Raw genomic sequence first — 19,258 nt, 5'->3', positions numbered from 1 at the left:
AAAATACTTAGATGTGATACAATTCCCATTTCCTGCAGTTAAACCAAATACTTTTAACTGTAAACTATAAGTGTTTTGGAAACAATTAAAGATAAAGAAGTAGAATTTGGAATTTGTTTCGGCCTTAAATATTTGAAAGACGGGGTCATGTGAAGTTAATCTTGAAGGCATATCTTGAGTGTTCCATTCATGGAGTGGGTCCAAAATCTTTCAAAAGCTTAATATCTTGGAATAAGTCTAGTTTTTCAAATTTTATTTCGAAATAGGGGTAACGAGGCTACATATTTGCGTTGAAAATAAAACTGCTTTTTATATAAAAGAATAGCTTTTTGGCACAGATATTGTGCTGCAAGAATCAATGATATTTAAATTCTTCGCGATACCTTCACTTTTAAACTCAATGAACATAATTTTTTGATAAATTTTTGACAGAGAAGAAATTTCACTCATGTTGGTTTCGTTGCAAAGATTTTTGAAAAGGTTAACCTGATTTTTTTTTACCTGAAGGAAAGCTAAAAAAACTTACACTCGGCAGTGAAGTTAATAAAATTTAGGTTCATCAATTTTGTCATGATTTTTTGAAATTCTTGCATTATTTTAAAGTATCTTGGCGGAAAACTTTTACGCATGTTCAATGGAGAAACACTTTTTTTTGCTGGAAGTGCTGGAAGCTCCCAAAATTGCATAATGTGTGAGAATCCGAATGCTCAACTTCCAAATTATTCATTAGAGTGTGGAAAAAAACTTTTGTATTGGGCGAATTCAAAAAAAAGTATTTATACTAGGAGGTTCCGCGAAGGCGATGCTTGAAAATAATACACCATTTCGTAAATTAGATTGTAAAAATAACTTAACCCCAAAAACTGTAATTTTTTAAATTTTCATCGCCGTTATAACTAGTTATAATAATTTAATAGCATTTTCTAGTAGAATGAGAATGAAAGATATGAAATGAGAAGTCGACTTTGAACTTCCAGAACTTTTTACCTTGATAATATTTCTTGAGCAAATTTTCTGCGTTAGATAGATCAACTATCACACTATAATACCACAAAATTTGAGCTTTCTGGAGTTTGGGTAGTCTAAGATACAGTAATTCTACAAAAATCGGACTTTTTGGACTTTTCTCATTAAAACTGCAATATCTCAGAAACTACGCAATATTTTTTGTTATAATTTTGCAGAGTGTTTGTTGAAATGTAAAGCTATCATGTCTTAAGTTTTTGAAAAGTTCAATAGATGGGATCAAAAGTTACGCGGGGTACAATATTTCAGGCTTGATCCCAGAAATGCGATTTCTATAGAATTTTGGACGAATGTTTCCATGGGAAAGCCGTATTTCATGTTTAACAACCAGTAAATCTATTTCAACCCAAAAATCAAAACAATATCGCAAGAAAACACAACATTTATTCCATTTTTTCTTTTCTTCACTGCTTTTGCAAGACATTTTTTGACTGATTTGTGGATGGAAACGATTTTGTTGTCATGAAACGTCAAAAATTCTATAGAAATCGCATTTTTAAGTTCATACCTGAAAAATTGTACCTCCCGTAACTTTTGATCTTATTGATCGAACTTTTCAAAAACTTCAGACTTGCTAATTTTATATTTCCAAAATCACTCTGGAAGATTTTAATAAAAAATGTAGCGTAGTTTTTGAGATATTGCAGTTTGATTGGGAAAAATCCAAAAAGTCAGATTTTTATAGAATTACTGTATCTTAGACTACCCAAACTCCAGAAAGCTCAAATGTTGTGGTATTATAGTGTGATACTTGATCTATTTAACGCAGAAAATTTAATCAATAAATATCATCAGAGTAAAAAGTTCTGGAAGTTCAAAGCCGAAGTGGCAGTGCGCGTGCTTCCAATTTTTATACAATTATGAACGGTACTGTACATATATTCATATTTTTTAAAATTTGATCCCAAACAAAAGCTTATTGTCGACATTTTAAACTATCATTCAGATGTTGAGCTCCCAAATTCTCGAACAATATTCGATTTTAGTAAGTTATTTTTTCACAGTTCTGTTAAATAGTATTAAGAATCAGTGTTCTGATCTTTTGGATATATAAATATAAATTGAAAAAAAGGACACAGAGGAGATAAGGGCATAATGGCCACTTTAAGAAGGATGCTTATTTAACCATAGAAAACAACTATAATATGTAAGTTACTTCACGGTTTCGTGTTCAGATACTTAAGAACTCTATTTTCTTTCTGACTTGAACTTGAAAAAGTAGATATAAAAATGTTTAAAAATACATTTAAATTTTTTATCGATAGTTGAAAATTTGTCACTGTAGGGGCATAATGAGAACCACCCCTGGGATAGTATGAGCACCATTAATCGGGGCAAGATGAGCATTTTCAGCCGTAGAATCAAGCATCGAGTTCAATTCGATGAACTCAACTCAATTAACTTAATTTATTTCATCAGACGAATCAGCCTAGCGGTGAAGGTGTCGAAGAGGTAACTCAGAAAACTGTAGTTAGATTCCTGTTAGAGGCAATGTTTTTTTTTTCCATTTACCATTCATTGCGAAATTTTGATTCGATTTTGATAACTAAAGAGCTGATACGGCAAATTTAAATTGACGTTTTTTGTTATCCGAGCACCCTTTATTTAAATATCACCTTGAACACCTTTTCCAACACAGTAACGAGCAAACCTGATTTCCAGCTCTGTTACGCAACGTCTAATTAGCAACGTCAACAGCGAACATTTCAAATGCAATTTTCTCACGGTCCGATTCCCTCTAGTTTGAGAAAGAAGCACCTGCAGCTTCTTTCGCAGCAAATAAACGGGTACATGATATATTTACTTGTTTCCAGTCAATATGTTTCAGTAGGATTCTTGTGAGATTGGCCTCAAAGTTCAAGCCAAAGAAAATTGAACTTTCTCTCTACAATTAGCAACCAAATGGGGACCGAGTCAATTGGGGTGAAATTATTAGCATCGCAAATTGTTTTCAGGAGCGGGAACTCATAATTCGTAGAATTATTTAAGTGGAAAATCGGGATGGGTGTCGAACATAATAGTTCGACTCTTAATACAGTAGATTTGCTGTGCTGTCTACTTAGCCACTGTTACTCTTTTAAATGGGTAAACAATGTTTCAAAAATTTATGACTTCCAGTGAACGCTGCAGCAACAGTGATTAGCATCTATAATTAAATGATTTACTCCCGATGCGAACACTTGGGCCTGAGTTTTAAGTTAGTTGTAGTCTTTGTTTCTGTTGTGTGCTATTCGCTTAATTAGTTTTAATGTTAATCTTTGCCTATCTGTTTGTATCTTTCCAGGTTGAACTAAGTTTGCAGCGCGCTTCGAAAAACGTGGGCGCGCGCGTCGTCTTTGGCGTTTGCGTTAGTGTTTGCGCGAGTGTATCTGTTCGGACGTGCGTACTCATTCGGGCTAATCATTCTAATTAAACTCATCCTCTCATCAGAGTGAGGTATAGGCGTGGGGCTACATGAGCTCATCAGAAACTGGCAGTACCAGGTACGTAGTACGTGACTAATTAATTTGAAATCTTAATTTCAAATCAATTATTGACACTATAAAGCGACAGCTGAGCTCGGGAATACCCGAGCTTACTTTCGGAGGAAAATTGGCGCAAGGGTACTTGGGTTCAAAATGAACTACTATAAAAAGTGTATCAAACATCAATCATTCCTAGTAAAAAACTCTCAACCATCAATACCCACCATGGCAACTCCATACGAGAAATCGCTGTTAAAGGAAATCGAATCGATCTTTTGCTGCTAATCTGCTATCCAACCAGTTGTTGGTTGGCTGAGGCTTGTTTTTTTGCCCTTTTGGATCCTAAAGATTGCCGACAAGCTTCGACTTGCTAGCTAGCTACAACTTAATCTGTTGGCCGTGTTTCTGTTCGTTATTTTTTGCCGTCTCCTCTAATTGAAATCAAAGGGATGAAATTACTTTATGTTTGGTAGGAAACTCCAAGTAAGTTACATGTGTAACACAGAATCTGGGCACGAAGCTGATGGCTGTTATTATTGCAGCATCATCTGGTAAATTCATAAATAACATAGTTTCAGTTTTCGAAATATGAAAATATTTTCATTCAGATTGTTTCTTAAAAAAAAGTCACGAATCCCTTTCGAAACGATGGTTGTTTGAAAGTTTTAAATTATTCCTCAATGATTCATATTAAAAAAAACTACAGTTAAAGAATTATTTTTAAAGTAACTTCATGATCAACATTCATGTAGTATGGGCTCCACGGCTTGGGATATTGCAATAAGCGTAAAAAAAAGAATATGCTTCCCATTTCTAGGAAAACTAATGTTGGATGATACAGTACTGTTTCAGTTTGTTTTAAAAATTTGAAAAAATTCCAGTTTTACCCGGACATGCCAAGATGGTTGTACAGAATTTGGAAAAGTCTGGTTTGGCCAGTTGCCGGATTTGGTTGAAAACCCCAGATTTATCCCGTACTTTGTTTACAAAATCATGGTGTGTTTTTAAAATCTATGATTTTGACGTCCAAAACGAATTTTTTTTCAGCAAATTTTATGAAAACAATCGTAAACGAAAATTTGTTATGCCTAAAATACGTTTGAAAACCTGCTAATGGGTTTTCTGTGAAAAACAATTTTCAGCGTTTTTCTTCTTGATTTTTTTTAGAAACTTTTAAGTTTTGTCCAATTTTGCCTGGATATTTCCCGGATTTTTAAATTAAAATTCCAAAGTCAAATGTCCAGATTTTCCCAGGTTCTGGATAAAATAGCCTGAATTTTCCCGTTCCGATTACTAGCGGAAAAATTCTGGTAACCTTTGACTAAACTCATGTAAGCCTGAACCTGATTTTAAAGCGTTTACTATCACCTGGAATGGCGGTGCCCTTGGTTAATAGATTAACCATGGAATACTATGAAGGTATGGAAACCCTGACCAGCATGGTTAGTCGGCTCCTCCTAAACAACAAAGATCCGGGAGAAAACAACACTGTTTTCAGTTAGGCTTCCGAGGGTAATCCTCTTTTGCTAATCCACTCGTTGTCCTAGTTCACACGAGCTGAAAGCAACTCGGAAGGGCAAGTGTGAGAGCTCTCGCAGTGGGAGAATGAGAATTCTAGCCAAAAGCGTCCTAGTGTTTCAATCATACACTTCAGTGTAAATGGAGAAAAAAAAAATATTAAGACCCCCACTACACAACGTTCAAAAAGTAACAACAATTGTAATATTGGCTATTTTTCGGTCTAGGGATTCAATCAAACAACTTAGTTTTCGAAATGCCCGACGTTTCGACCATTTATGGTGGTCTTTCTCAAGGGAATTATCTGTCCGTTATTATTGTCATTTTAGTTTTTGTCCAACGTTTAGGAGTCAAGTGTTCGCTGCACTTGGATTTTATCGGTGAAAAATAATAATTTTTCATCGGATATTCTATGGTCGCACTTCTATTTTAACCAATTTTTTAAATAATTTAAACAATAGTGATAATTTAAAAAGTAGGTTGAAGTGGAATATCGGAAGAAAAATTATTATTTTTCACCGATAAAATCCAAGAGCAGCGAACACTGGACTCCTAAACGTTGGACAAAAACTAAATTGACAATAACAACGGACCAGAAAGACAGAAGGACCACCCAAAATAGTCGAAACGTCGGGCATTTCGAAAACTAAGTTATTTGATTGAATCCCTAGTCGGTCTAGGGATAGCCAATATTACTATAAAACATCAATCACGGTCGAACACATAAATTTAAGTAACAACAATTTCTCCCCCGTTGTCAGTGTTGCCACATTCAAATCGTCACTCATATTGAATAAATAAAATTTCCACCGATAATAAATATGCACCGAAACAACAACAAAAAACACATCATCAGTGCAAAATACGTAGTTTTTTATTTTAATTTTGCGTAACTGTTGATACCATTGCTTTTCTCTTAATTTTAATAATCAAAATTAATAAAGTACCTAAAAGGTATTATAAACTCCGGAAGCTATTTTTAATTGTGTTATTATTTCTCATAATTGACGACTTTCACATGAATCTGAATTTGATCTTTTTCTTTATGAAATGTTCAATCGATATGGTTTCTGTTTCTTATTTCGATGCGTTTTTTTGTGGTCTTTATTTTCAAATGGTGAAATCTTAATAAATCCTTATCGCTTTAATGTACTTTAGTGTTGTTTTAAGACAATACTTTTTTAAATACAAATATCTCGAAAACGCGTGAATATTTTGGAGTTATATATTTACAAAAAATATTCTTAAGATTAACAGTAAAGCGCATAATATTTTTATTGCGATATTTTAAAGTGTGTGTGAGATATCGAAGAAAGTATGCAGAAAAATGGCCAAAGTCATTATTCGATTTTTTTAAAAAAAGATGTTTTTGAAAATCGCTGTTATTTTTTTCAGATTTGAAAATTCTTGAAATTTTTTTAATCTCAATAAATCACAAACATCTTCCTGCACCTAATGAACAATGATTGTAAGAAATTTGTTAAATCTTGTTGAATCATATAAACAATTTCAAAAAATTTTTTTCTTTGATGGGCCATATCTTTCATAATACTCATAATTACAGCTATAAACCTGTTCAGTTGTGTTATTCGAATTTGAATGTTATTATTTCACTGACTCTATAATTGCTTTTCTCATTTTTTAAATAGTCATGAATTAAAGAGTTAAATCTGTCTTCTGTGCGGAAAGAATCTGTACATAAAAATTATGAATTTATTTTTACTTTTGTAAGATATATCTGACTTGTGGCTACCATGCCTATTGCTGTTTTGTATTTATTTCTTGCAAAAATAACTGTCAAAGGTGGCGTTTGGAGCAAAGACGCCAGGTGGTTTCATGAAAAAAGGCCATTAAATAGGGCACGTTTAAAAAATAGGATTTCTCAGAACACCAGAATATTGGTGGAAATAAAATGCTACTCTTCCAAGATTGCATAAATGAAAGCGAAATTGCGGTGATATAGACGCCTTAATTTTTGCAAGAGAAGAGATACAATTTTTGGCTGGCTTTCAATTTATATCGAAAAAAAAACGTATTAAATATAATTTTAACCAAACTGTTTTATTAGAGATTCGTTTGATAATCGCATTATTTAACTACAAATTCCATTATATTTTAGATACATTCTTTAAAAACAGGATAATTCAGGACATTTTATAGACCAATTTAGAAAAATCAGGACAATTCGAGAGTTTTTGAAAAATTAGAACGACATCTTCCCTAATTCTAATACTTCTCATCACTCTTGAAAATGGGATTTTTGTAAAGTTAAAAAAATGTAAAGATTATCTCTTAAAAAACAAATTGACTTTTTTTAGACAATTGATAACCAAAAAAAATTGAAGGTTTTGAATTTCTTAAATACCGCATTTTCCTTACTGTCTTCCTTTTTAACATTGTTGATTTAGCAGTCTATGAGTGAGAAGAAAATTTGATTGCTTTTAAGTAAAAAATAAAAAACAAAATGAACGTCTTGTTTATTTTAGATGGACAATTGAAATATCAACTTACATCGTCAACAGTAAAATGTAATCAAGATGTATTATCCCGGAAAATCGCTTATACAACAGCACTAAACCAACAATCCTGATAATGGTTAGTAACGAATATTTTTTTTTCATAATTTTCAATGATATCTGATGATTTTGAGATTATTCTAGAAAAGGAATGAGCAACCTTTTGAGCCAACGGGCCAGATTGAGTTCCAAATTTTTTCGGCTAGCCGCATTTGAAATAACACTGCAGATAATCAGCAGTTCGTTCGATCATAAGACCATTTATTTTTATAACTACATATATCTGTCCAATAATATAGAAAAGTAAAAGTCAAAAGAATACATGTTACATAATTTATTACATTCAACATGCAATATCAGCCGAAATTGATTAGGTAGATCACTAAATAAAAGTCAAGAATTTCACAGTATTTCGAATATTTTTTTTTTCAAAGAATCTTGTTTACAGTTTACATTCTCGATTGGTTAATTGTTTCTAAAGATTCGAATAGATTTTCTTAGCTAAATTTTTATTCAACTGGGATAGGAAAAAGGTTCAAGGACATCATTACGTGATATTCGGGGTTAGATGGATCAATAGTACCAATTAAGCTCATATTACATTTTTTTAAATGTTGGCTCACAACTCTAGAAGAATGCATCTGAGGATAAACAGATCAAGATTGGGACGAGATTGGGTTGGGAAACGCAATATTTAAGACTGTCTGAAAAATTGTAGGATTGAAGAAAAACTGAACTGCAAAATCTAGAAATTATAGAACCAATTGAAAACATGGTCAGAGTAAAATATACAGTAGTTTCTCGATTTTATCACTGTTCGATTTTATCAATACTTTCCAAATTCACGCTCGATTTTATCACGGTTATTGTTCCGATTTTATCACGCTTTATAAGAAATCATTCAGAAAGCGTTTCCAGGACCAAAGTTTTCTTTCAAAAGCATAGAGCATCTTTGTTCATGATATTTTTATGGTTTATGTTATGGTATAAAGGTATTCAATTATATGAAAATGCCATTGAACTGTTTATTTTAGCTATATTGTGTTTGAATTCGTCATTTGGATTTAAAAAACATTTGTAATAATCGACATAAGTATTTTAACGTCACGCTAATGCTAGTGTTGTCACTTGTGCTTGGTTAGCCGCGCCTAAAAAGTAAACTTTTTTGGTTTAGCGAATTATTTAAAGATGTGGATGAATTTCAGCGTTTTTGAAAAGAGATAATTTTCTCTGATTTCTTTGTTGAATTTGTTTATTTGAAAATACGGCATGCGAAATCCTGATCGGACAGCCTTTAGTATTGTCTGAATAGATAATTTTGGAAGATCAAAATGAAATTCTGCTAGCATTGCCATAAAATATGTAAAAAGGACTAAAATTTCTGCATTTCTACATATGAAAAACAAAGGATTATCTATCCGCATAAAGCTAATTTCGAGAAACACACTTTAAAAGTCTAAATTGAGCAAATTTGAAAATATTCTTCACAAAGGTAAACTTTTTTGTTAATAAAAGGTGTAAAGATTAAAATATTGAAATTTGTAGAAGAAAATTTTTTGATGCATTTTTCTTTGAACTTTTTTTTAAAACCGAAATAAAAGATAACGAGTGTTAAATTTCTTGAAAAATTAAATAACCTACTTGATTTTATTAAATGAATATTCTATAGGGTTTTATTTCAAGAAAATATCTTATAATTGCTATAGAGAAGAATAATTTTATCTGAAATCGATATTTTGATTTTACTAATCTTTGATTATTACATCGTATGATCAACATTTATTGATACAGAACGTTTCCAATACTGAAAACATTATAAATAATTGATAAAAGACAGTAAAAATACTTTTTTCCACTTTAATTTATAGTTTCGCCAAATTCACGGTTTCGCCATATTCACGGTGAAATTTTTTTTGACCGTGATAAAATCGAAAAACTACTGTACTCAGTTTTATAGAATGTATAAATATTTTAAATAAAGTTTGAAAAGTGGTCGGCTTAAAATAAAAGGATTTGTATCGCTGATTTATGAGAATCTTTTGAGTGTGTTATTTTCAAAGTGAAAAGATTTAGAAGACATATTATCGAATGAGGATCGTGAAGAAAAAATAGTGATCAGTTTTTTGAAAGATGCAAATTTATTCAAATTTTTGTGAAGAAGATTAGTGTTATTAGTTTTGTAATAATTGTAGATTTTTTATATTATTTTAAAAAAGGGACGCGAAAGACCTCTGAGGTTAAAGCATCAATAAACTATTTAAAAAAAAGTGAAAAGATGAAGGATTCCTTTTTTTTTTCAGAATTTTAAGTGTCACGAAATTAGCGACTATCAACTAATTTGATAAAAAAAATATATTTTTAAACAAAATATTTATTGTGCAGAATTATCAATCGGCGCTGGACCCTTAGAGAATTATCATACCTATAGTTCATCTTTGACGGAAGTGAAAAAATAATAATCATCGGCATGTTCTAGTTAGTAGTCTTCAATTTTTTTTTAATTTGCTTTTGTTTTTTCAAAGTTGGGAATCTTTGAGAAAAATTAGAAAAAATTCTTTTTTTGATAGGAAAAAAACCTTAATAAAATAAGTCAAAACTTTTGACTTGTATTTTATGATAACTGAAAATCTATAGTAGAAAATTGGAAAAATTGGAAGGGTTTCTCTTCTCTGTTCTAGAATATATCTAAATTTATTATATGTTTGAGATTTCTGATAAATTTCAGCATTTTTGATGTTTCATTAAAATTCGTGGGAATTTCAAAGATTCCTGAGGTATTTGAGATATGTGATTCCAGGAATTTATAAGATTTTTGGAATTTCGACTTATTATAAATGCTTAAATTTTCAAAGATTTCCAATCCATTTGAGAATTTTTTGAGTTTTTTTTTAAATATTTTGGAGTTTTCCAACATTTCTTAAACACCTAATTTTTGGGGGATTTATGGCCCTTTCCTAAAAAATATACTGGGATCAAGATAAAGTTTGTATTATTTCGTTTCTAAGATTTTTTATTGAATTTTTTTAAAAGATTTATAATAAAGTTTGTAGGTTTTTTTATGAATTTTTTGCAATCCCTAGTTTTATTAAATGTCTGGTTTTTGATAGGTTCTCTCGGATTTTTACAACAAAAAAATTATTAACTTGTATAGATGTCTCAATCTATGAACACAGATTTTCTGAAAAAATTTCTAGAGTGTTTAATGCGGTCTTACATAAATTTTCAAAAAAAAAATTTCAGATATCAGATCAGAGTTCCCAGTCTTTTTAATAAGTTTTTTTTTTAAGAATTTAGGAAACGTTTCCAGATAAACAATTTATGAAAACTCAGAAGCTTACTGGTACTTTAAAATTTTAAGAAATTTCAATCTTGAAAAAGTGTCTGAGTCCAAAGTATTTTTTTTTCTCAATTTTTCTCAATTCCACTCGCTTGTACTGCTCAAAAGTTATTTTTATACGTTCGCGTATCAAAAAATCTCAAACTTGTCTTTCATTTTGATAATTCAAACAATACAAAGCCAACGGAAAAAAAAATTTTAATGTTTAATATGATTTGGAAAATCAAATTTTTTGTTGGAAATAGTGGTTATTTCGACAATCAAATCAAAGTGATTAATGAAAAATTTGGTTAAATTTTTTTCGGATTTTTTTTAAATACGTTTTGAAGACAAAAACACTGCTTTATTTTGTAGAAAAAAAATTGTTTAAATCCAAGGTGGTTGTTTTGAAAAGCGAACAAAAACAGTCGCATATGAGTGAATTCACGTCACAAAAATGGGAACTTTTTAGTTATACAAGAGTAATTTGACATTTTCTGACATAAAAAAATAAGATCTTTGAAAATGATAAGACTACTCTAAAACGCAAAATTTTATATAAATCATTTGGAATCTAGCGAAGTTACAACAGCGCGAATGAGTGAATTCACGTCAAAAAATTTGTTTTTTATTGTAAAATTTCATAAGGGGAATATGCTCTGAAAGCTGTCTTGACCCTTCAGATAGTTGGATTTTTACAAATCCAACATAATTCAGTTGATTTTTCAAAAAGATCGTTATTTTCAAATGAAAATACAAAAAGATAAAACTTTTTTTGGGTGAATCTTTAAATGAAAACTGTGAGAATCAATAGTAATTTTAACGTATCCTTCAATATGTTGCTATTCAAGTGTCAATCAAAATAAGAAAAAAATTAGGTAAAGAAACTGAAAATTTATGATTGTAAAAGTCGGAACAACAAAATATCTCTTTTAAAAGTGCACATAAAATTTGAAGGCTCTAAAGAATGGTTCAGAATAACTCGATATTACGTGACGTGAATTCAGTCAACTACCCTGTTCTGTTTAAGCTGAATGAATTCACGTCACAACTTAAAATAAGCATAACTTCGTTTTTTTGTTTAATCGAGAAGTTACGGACATCAAATTGTAGGTAACTATTTTTTCTACAACTCATCGGAAGACACTGATATTCTATTTCCACAGAAAGAACAGAAATTTAAAGTTGTTTGTACTAAAGTCAAACATTGTGAATTCTAGCGTGAATTCACGTCACAAATGCAAACGATCACAACAAAAACAACCTAAAGTTTGTATTGACCAAATCATGTTTATTTTGAAGAAAATTCAATTTGTTACAATTTTTTTTTCATTTTCAATTAAACTGGTTGACTTCTATAATGATAACAGTACAGAAAAGTCCGGAAAAGCGATTTCACGTCATGGTGGAATGTGTCAAATATTTTCAAGATATCCTGGATTTGGAGATACTTGTCAATACTTCTGTTCTGTGAAATATTTATACATTTAGCATAATTTGGAATAATCAAGTTCTTCACTAAACTCTTTAGATCTCTGTTTAATTTTTTGTTTATAAAATAATCAAAATTAGCAACAGAAAAATAACAATCCAATTTTTTGCTTTGAACTTTTTTATTTCAATTTAGGTGTAAACTCCACAGGTGGTTGGGAATTATTACATTTGCTGATGCTCTCGCACAAACTAATTTGTTCTACTTTTTAGCAGCATTCCACCAGTGTTTATTTACAATTTGTTATCTTCATCAATGCATAGAAGCACGAAGCAAAACATATTAACAATAGAAAACAAACTACAACGTCAGTTTCTGATAAAAGTTTTCAAACTTCCCCTCTATCATTCCTGCAACTTTGAAAACCGATCAACTCGAATTGATGGACATCGAAACGCCGGACTCCTATCAATTTTCCTGTCAATTCCGAACCAGGCAAGATAATTGTTTTAATCGATGCAATGTTAAATTAACTTTACACACATTTATTTTAGCCAGGTTGAGCGCACAATATTTTACCTTTAGCTATAGTAGGAGTACGTTTGTGCTTGAAGCCTACGGCAAAAGTGCGCGCGCACAGCGCATCGGAGCGATAATTAAAGTGAACATAATTAATGAAACTCTAATAAGAGAAGAATGTAAATTATTTGTGCCTCAGCTCTGTTCGGTTGTTGTGCGTACTTGCCCTTATATATGTTTGTGAGTATTCATACAAATAATATGGCAGCAAAACGTCTCGGCCGGTCGATGCATTGCTACGAAGCTCAAAGTTGAGTTGCAAAAAATCAACCATAGCCAGAACATTCACAGATGTAGAAATTTGTAGGTGATAGATGGCGAACGAATACGATGGAACTGAGGGTGGGTGATTGGATGAAGGCAATGTAGGGGCATCGCAGTTGAACCTAGACGAGGGGAAGGAATAGGTTCCTCGAGGGAGAGTTGGAACGCATGGCTGGACAGGTGCCCGAGTAAAAATTATGTAGTGTAAAATGCAAATTCGAACACAGTGATACAAGTCGTGATGAGCTTTGGCCGTTCTCGTTGTTTCGCACTGACTCATCACCTACATACAAGTGCAGAGACCTCTGCCCAACACATTTTGCGAGACTGATTGCAGAAGCAAGAGAACGAACTGACGAACGGGTGGATTACGATCATCGACACAACGTCGATCGTCTACACCTGAGCACGGGTAAATGTTCTACCGGTCTCTATCAGAGATATCTTATTCTGCTTGGCCCCTGTCTAATGTAAGGGTACGATTGCGAATTGAGATATCATTCGAATCGTATCGAGATGTTTGCTTACTGATCGGTAGATACATCTATGGGCACTATACCTCGGCATTGTAGATTGAAGCAATCTTATCTGGCGTGCAATTACATCACTTAATCACTAAGGCTAGTAATAAATAAATAAAGCGTTAGTGTGTCATGTTTCCGTAATTGAATAATGCGAAGGGAAGCGGATATCTGGCGGGGATTGGGCTTGGAAAAAACGGTTTTCTAATCTGTAGAGTTTCTGTGCGGTTTCATGTATTGCAGTGACGAGGGAAATAAATAATTAAACTCATCTCGAAGCTTATGTTCGATCTAAATCCGAATCCGATTGTAAATTCAGAGGAACCAGGAACGGTAATTAAAAACTACCTTCATAAATTATCTTTGAAGCTTACATTACGCTTTGGAAGATAATGTAGGGAAAAAAATTGTTCGATGCAAAACCGCACCATAATGATCGATAGTCTTTGTCAGTATGAGAAAACACAAAGAACGTATGCCAAAAGATTCAGCATTGAAAGTTATAATTTCCTGGGTTATAATTTTTTTTCCTGTTTTGTAACGATATTAGGTGTTCAAAAATGCACTATTTAATAATATTTTTTAGAGTTATTTTGTATTATCATCAAAGTTATTCGTATTTCTAAAGCGATTTTCATTGGGCCTATTTTGTGTTGAAAGTTATAACCAGGGTTGGTAAATTTCGCCCGTCACGCTTGACCTGACTTGTTTTGTTTCATCAATCGACCGGCACTGTACTCAATTGACTCAACCTTACTACTCGCATGACGGATAAAACACGAGTCAATATTTCTCCGTCTTTCGTTGCTACTGGCGAAGCTACACATGGTCAAATTTCTCCTGCGAGTGACTGGCAAAGCTCTTCACACTTCGATCGGCTGCTGACGACAGGTACGACTTGCTGGCAGAGGGCAACAATAGCAATAAAAAACTGAAAACGGGCTTGCTGGCAATAATAATCCTAAATGCGTTTCTTGTTCGTCTTCGGTCGTTTGAATGCGATTGGTGAATGCTTCACTATGGAATTCTTTCAGCTTCAAACGACTGGGGGTTGAGTGACTGGCAAACGAAGTGACTGGCGTTTAAGGAACAGTCAATTGAGTTTGACGGACCAAGAGGCTTCACGGTCACAGTTTTTTGACTAATGACGATGACTTTTTCCAATCCTGGTTATAACACAAGAAAATAGAACCAATTTTATGGATCAACATTCTTGGAATGGTTCCATTTTCTTGGTCAATATTTCCCTCACGGCGAAACTGGCACCCACTGCGTTTTCGGACTCCGTGTTCCCTCGGGTGAAGAGTGTTTGTTGTTTTGTCAATCCACTGTAGAAAGTACAATTGAATATATATTAATTACATTTTGAGCTCATCCATCTTCTGCTTTCTCCTTGATCCTGTAAAAACGTCACATTTAGGCGAATGCTTCGTTTCATAATGTCGCTTAAGGTTGTATTCTTTCAGCACAGAAACAGTTTCAGATCAAATCTAACAAATCTACTTTTCTTTAAGAAGTGTGAAAAAATACTTCTCCTGTCATTCGTCATTAAAAACACGGTGTTCCGCGCCAATTTTCCGTTTTTTGGACGCACTAGTCAAGCTGCTTCCGGATTTGAGGTTCTTTAAAAATTCAAACTGATATTTTCACCACTCAGTCAGGACTACACAACACCGTTTCTCGAATGAAGCGAATGTATCAAACTTTTCTGACGTATGCTAACATAATGTGTGTGTGTGTGTGTGCAAATGAATGTGTGCAAATGAATGGCTCCCAGTTTTCCAAATATGACTCCTTCGGCTGAATTCTAAAGATTTTTAGTACATTTTGATTAAAACTGATAGGTTTTTTTTTTGTATGAGAAGATCCACTGCAACAAACTTTTAGTGATCTATTGTGAAATAACCCGATTTATTATTTTCTGATCAGGCCATATTGTCACCTTTGATAGAGGTGTCAGTTCCCAGCAAACAGTAAATCGCATTAGAAATAATAGCTGAAATCGTCAACAACGATAAAGCGAATCGCAAGTCTTACCAAACAAGTAGCGGAGAAGCAGGCTGCATACGCCTATATCGCAGAATTTTGATTTAATCAAGTATTACATCGAAATTGTGTACAAAAACTATATACACATGAGCAGGCATCTATTTTTTATAAATTGGAGTAATTTTTATGTTGAAATATCCGTCAGTTTTATTAAAACCGTTGTCTAAATTACCGGGCTATGCGGGTTAAAGCATAGCATAGCATAGCATAGGGTGACTACACACATCTTGCATTGGCTGATACACGAGGTACGACTGATAATCAAGAGCAACGCAAGATGCCAAAATGAGTATCTGGATTCAATATTCATTCCAAGTGCTGCTCTTGAAGATCAGTGTGGTACCATGATGCACACCGTGACAAGTCAATGTAATCGTACACACTACCAAAAAAATCTGTAAAATTACATCACATATGATGTAAATAAAAAGAAGCTTTCATATATGACGGAATATTCAGTACTAGTTGGAAATTACACGTCAGTAAAATTTTGCAACGTGCAAATGATGTAAAATTTAGCAACGTGTAAAATAAAAATGATGTAAATTATAAAATCACTGAATGTTGGAAGAAAAACTTGGAAACTCGAATTGGAATTTGTTTTGTTTTATTTATTGTTAATATGATTCAATACTGGAATTTTCACGTCTCTTAATAAAAATGAAAATCATCTATAATTAATATCATTCATTTTATTAAGCGGCAAAATTTTTTTTAACACACATTATATTTTATTTCTTTTATTCTTCCGCGAAGTACCGGATCCAATGTTGAACACCGTGGATCCGCTTCCAGAACCGCATCCCTGTTTTTCGGATATCTCCGGGAACCATCAATACCGATTAACTTACTCGCGCACACTTGACTTAACTTAACAGTTTTTGTCACATTTGTCTGGTCTTGTTCTTCACAGTTTATAATTTTACATTACATTATCATGTTCAGTGTATTGTAATATTCCATGTCGTGTAATTTTGAGAAATTTCCAATTCAGTGTTGTTGAGAATTTCGTGTGACCAAAAAAAAAATTGTAAAATTACATCACATATGATGTAACGAAAAAGAAGCATCACATATGATGGAATTTTCAGTGCGAGTTGAATATTACACGTCTGCAATCTTCAACAGACGTGTAAAATTTGAAAGACATGTAAAATATAAGGACGTGTAATATTTAATTCGCACTGAAAATTACGTCGTATGTGATGCTTCTTTTTATTTACATCATATGTGATGTAAATTTACATCAAATAATCGCGTTCCGTGTCAAGTAATATTTGTGTCATTAGAATTCAGTGCTGTTAAGCATTCAACAGTTTTTATTTTGTAAATTTACATCAATAAATCGCGTTCCATGTCATGTAATAATAAAGGTTTTCAATTTCAGTGCCGTTAAGGATTCAGATTTTTTTTCTGTGCAGAAGGGACTATCTGAAACAGCAAAAATAACTCTTTAGGTGCAGAGAACTCATACGACCCATAAAGCCCATAAAGGAAATGGAAGGGATGTTTTAGTGGGAAATCCTACATGGCAAATAGGATTGACAGTAGTTTTTTTTTTTGCTTTTAGATGCCGTAATTCCTTACGAAAAAAGTAGAAAAATTACAAGAAAAACTCCTAAAAGTTCTTTCTTTAGATTTACTTAATAAAGAAAGCTTAGAAGGTCCACAAATGTTGAGGAATGCACAACAGTGCATACAGTGCGGGGGACTGAGATAAAGGGAGAAAATACGTCAATGATCACACCAATTGTGCAGCCAATGATTAATATTGTGGTAATTTGTGGGAATTTTTGCGGGAAAATGAGAAGATTTGAGTTAAAATGAGACAAACCAGAGAAGAGAAAATGTGCGAATTGTTGCAAATTGTGAAGCAGTTGTGGAATTCTGATCATTACCATTCTAAATGCAAACAATTCTCTCGTAGAATCCCTCGTAGAAAATCCCTCGTAGAAAACAGCCTACTTGTTCTCTCTGCGGCCAGCAGTGCAACCAGATTGCTAAAAATCAGATAGTGAATTTGCAATAATTGATCAATGAAAGAAGCAGCAAATATTGTCGGTAGCAACGGCTTCCATGCGTTGAGAGCAATAACTTATGCTATCTTGCTTTCTTCCAGAATGTACGAATAAGTTGTCGTTTACCTTTCAATTTGTCTAGTTTTTACAGCTCTATGCAATGTTATAGAAGCCGTGTGGAAAACATCTATCAGATTTAAGCTTTTATTTGTCAGATTTAAGCTTTTTTTTTTCTCAGATTAAAGCTTTTTTTCTCAGATTTGAGTTTTCATTTCTGATGTTCTCAAGGTAAAAAAACTCAAATATAGCCAACCAAAAGAAAGCTTAAAAACGAGATTCACTAACACTTAGCAAATAGATGTGGGAACACGTTTTGAAGAGTAAACGTGTAACGCTGAATAGCATAGCATAGTTCTTATAGCTTTAGTCAGAATTCAAAAATATGTATGTATATTGGCTTCACTTTGGTAGGTAAATAGTGTTTTTGTGAGTTTTATACGATCAATCTATAAAGTATATGAAACGTATAACAAAGATGTTTAGATATAAAGGGTAACGGACCTATTTTTGACCGCTTTGGGAAGTGGCTATGATATTTTCGGAAATTAAAAAAAGTATATGTTTTTTTTTATGTTATTCATTAGGCTATAGTTATTATAAAACAAATTTTCTTAATTTTACTTTCTAAAATAGTTTCTGAAGATGGTTGAAATAAAGAGTAAACCGAAACGTTAAAACTAAAGCATATCTTTTCATCTTAATATCACCGAACAACATCAACCAGAACTCCCTAAGACAAAGAAAAAAAAAAGTATATGTTACAGATCAAGGCCTTTTCTATCGAAACACATCGTCGTTCGTTGCAATGTAACCAGATTTAAGTCTAAAAACTCGTTTCTTCGATCATTACTCTGGTCGGTATTATGGACCACCAGGTTTCTATTTTGAACTACCCTCTGGACCTATTTTGGACCACTGAAACTGAATAAGTTTTTTTTCTAAATTTTGTTATATTTAAGACAGCAATTGATACATTCATTCATTTCTCAACTAACTTTCTTCAACTTTTTAGCAGCCTTTATTTAGTTACACTTGTTTGTAGAATATTTTATTCTACAACCATCTGTTTTTTTTACAACTTCTTATGCTTGCAAACAAAAATTTTCAATAATAACAATGTAAAAGTAGAAAAACTTCACCGTTATATGGTGTGTCCATCTAAGAGCCAGATTTTTATTCGCTGAAATTCACAAAAGTTCAGTTTCGTTTTCGAAACAACTTTTGTTCTACGAAAAAAATTATCGTTGGAGTAAATTTTTCAACAGTTTTTTTTTTTCTAAAAATGCATAACCACAAAAACTAGATTTTTAGTACTTTTTGTCTTGTAATTTTTACATATTTCAAATTTTTTTTTATAAATTTTGAAACATATTAAGATTATCTCATAGCTAGAGTTGAAAATATTTTTTGTTAAAATTTGTGTACTAGTAACTGAGATATGTATTTCAAGCCGATTTGTTGTCGTTTTTTCCCAACCCCTCCTTTAAACGGGGT

At 32.4% G+C, this 19,258-nt stretch overlaps 1 protein-coding gene across 1 annotated transcript in view; it reads left to right on the top strand.

Annotated features, from left to right (window-relative positions):
* The first annotated feature begins 3,369 nt into the window (after window positions 1-3,369).
* LOC129745540 (homeobox protein aristaless-like) overlaps window positions 3,370-19,258 on the top strand; it is a 171,191-nt gene continuing 155,302 nt past the window's right edge. Inside the window, exon 1 of the mRNA XM_055738660.1 lies at window positions 3,370-3,509. The gene's annotated coding sequence lies outside the window, so the exon portion shown is untranslated. The remainder of the gene's footprint in view (window positions 3,510-19,258) is intronic.

The sequence above is a fragment of the Uranotaenia lowii genome, chromosome 2 (assembly GCF_029784155.1).
Source record: "Uranotaenia lowii strain MFRU-FL chromosome 2, ASM2978415v1, whole genome shotgun sequence".
Taxonomy (NCBI): domain Eukaryota; kingdom Metazoa; phylum Arthropoda; class Insecta; order Diptera; family Culicidae; genus Uranotaenia; species Uranotaenia lowii.
The sequence above is the reverse complement of the archived record's forward strand: the minus strand, read 5'-3'. Positions and strand labels throughout refer to the sequence as shown.